Genomic DNA, 2,681 nt, shown 5'->3' on the forward strand with positions numbered 1-2,681 from the left:
TTCATGTGTTTGGTTGCAGTTATTTCCACATTTTCCCTGCCTTCCTCCCCACAGTCTTCCTCTGTAGTAGTGGTGCAAACAGTGCTGTGAGCAATTCTGTTTGGGTGCTTGGTCTTGTGCCTTTTGTACCTCAGATTTTGATGTTAAATATTTCTTTGAACCAAAGTTTTTTTAAAAAAAAAGTTGTGTACATGTTGATTTTGTTGTATTTCTATGGATCACAAGTTTTAAAGCAAAAATAAATGTTCTTTCCATAAAGTGATTCTCTATTTGGAGTCCTTCATTGGTGCATCAGTGTTTGGTTTTAGGGAACACTGGGCTTTTACTTTTTCCTCTGAAGGCTTGTTGCCCTTTTCCTGTAGAAAATACATCATAATTTTGGACAGTGTTCTGTCTCAGCACATATGGAAATCACTAGGATGTTTTGCAAGCAAATCTTAATCTACTTCTGTAGACTGGAGGAGGGTTTTGTCATGCCCTTCAGGGAGGCTGGGAATAATCCTTCCCTGTGATTCTCCTTTGGCCTTTTGCTCTGTTAACGTGTGAGTACTGGCCTCAAGCCAACACATGGAGGACTGAAATGAAGTACCATTTCTGAATTATTTACAAAGAAATTAAAGTGAGTTAATTGCTGAAAAAAAAAAAAAGCAGAAGTTATGGAGAAACAGGCAAATGTTTCAGAAATGTAGGTACGTGGTGTTAGTACCAGGCTCTTGTACCAATATGTGGCTGTGCAGCTGAATTGACTTTGGAGCCACACCCTGGCTGGGTGTGATCTGAGCCTGACTTCATGGGACCATGGATGCTTGCAGGTGAAGTGAAAGCCAGAACTGGTAATGGTTGTACAGCTATAAGCTAGTTAAAGGGCAGTAGTTAATGTACCAATGCATGGAACTGGCTTGAGACAGTGAAAGAAACTTCAATTGCACTGGAACATCCACTTGCAGTCAGTGTTGTCGTATGACCAAGGCTGGTTTGATTTGTGCTCCTGCCTTGCCCTGTGTGAGGTAAGGTTTAAAACAGGTGTTGGGCAGGGTTAGAAGCAATTCCCCTGCCCTCTTGGGAGAGACTCATAGTATGGGAGAGTTTTACCTGTTAGATATAATACATGGCATCAATTTCTTCTGTCAGTATTAATGCAGTGTGGCTCAGCAATGCATCTTCATCTGCTCTTGTGCTTTATAGGTAAAGAACTGATGAATTTGGGGATTATTGCTTCATTTAGATGCAGCATGCACCTGTGCTTGCTAAAGATTTTTCTATTAAACATGCACAAGTGATTGAAGAAAGAGGACTTGCATTGTCCAGACAGACTTGCTGAGCTCAAGTTGTTAATAATACTGAAGTGAGACTCTAGACTTGTGAGTAAGCTTTGTGTGAATACTTAGTGTAGGTAGCTATAGAAACTGCAATATTTTTTCCCTAAAAGCTTTGAAGACCCAGCACAGCAGAGCTTAATAGCTGCTCTCTAATCTCCCAGGGCCCTCCTTTGCTTGCCATGAATTTTGTGGTTGCTGGCTGGCTGTTCCGAATATCTCATTGTTGACCTCCAGTTTTCTTAGTAAAATGTCTCAGCATAACAAACTTGGGAAATAAGGAGTTTTGCTTTATAACAAAGTATTCAATGTATGACAATCTTGCAGATGTGAAGAAGTGATGATGAGCCAAAGCCACAGTCTCTGGTTGGAGCACTCTGGGTTTCAGGGGAAGGAAGAGGAGCCTACTTAGACTCTGTTGACGTGGCATGTTGACAGATAAAGTTCACATCAGGACTCTGGCCAAAAACTGCACATCCCACTTCTGAAATAGCATAGTTGGCTGGGAAATACCATTGTTAACTGTCTCTTATCATACTGAACTTGTAAAGATAATTTTACTTACTTGTTTTCTCTGGGAAAAATCCTATTCTGTCTTCTCAGTTGTCTTTAACCTTGCTCCTGCCTGAAGTAGGAAGCAATGAGTGTGGATGCAGAACTGCTTGAATGCCAAGCTGCTTTTGGTGCTATATGCAGGAGTTGCTCACTGCTAATCTGATCTGAAGAGTAATAGGTAATGAATACCATAATTTGAGAGAAAAGAGCATCTGTAGCTTTTGAGATTCAGTACCTTCCCCAGCATATTTGTGTAGTCTGTCACATTATACTCCCTATTCTGTCTCCTATCATTGTAGAAGATGAACAGCATATGGCAGCTAAATTTATTTATTAAAAGGGATAGTTCTTAGACCTAAAACAAAAAGGTTTTAAATGCTGGAGCAAATCAGCCTTTCTGCATATAGGCACAGGGAGTTCCTGACAGTGTATTAGTGGTAAGGGAAGTACTTAGTACTCTTGTTGAGACTGCAGTGGTTTTTCTCCTGACATCATGTCTGCTCTTCTGTAATTCACAGGGTTTAAGTACTTAGCACAGAACTGCAGAGGCTGACTCTGGACCAGTGGCTACCAGTCACTTTGAAGTGCTTTGGACCTTTTCTGGTCACATCTGATGGAATTAGCTGGAGATGAGGTCTGCAAGGTGCTGCTCTGTATGACAGATACTGGTGAAGGCAGATACCATATGAGCTCTTATGGAAAAGTGGTTTCTCATCTTCTGTAGATTTTGTCATAGGAAGAATAACCACCCCCAGCCCATGCCAGTAATCCCCATTCTGGCCTGAATGCTGCTTAGGTGGATATAAACTG

The sequence above is a fragment of the Pyrgilauda ruficollis genome, unplaced genomic scaffold, assembly GCF_017590135.1.
Source record: "Pyrgilauda ruficollis isolate IOZ18807 unplaced genomic scaffold, ASM1759013v1 scaffold57, whole genome shotgun sequence".
NCBI classification, from domain to species: Eukaryota; Metazoa; Chordata; class Aves; order Passeriformes; family Passeridae; genus Pyrgilauda; species Pyrgilauda ruficollis.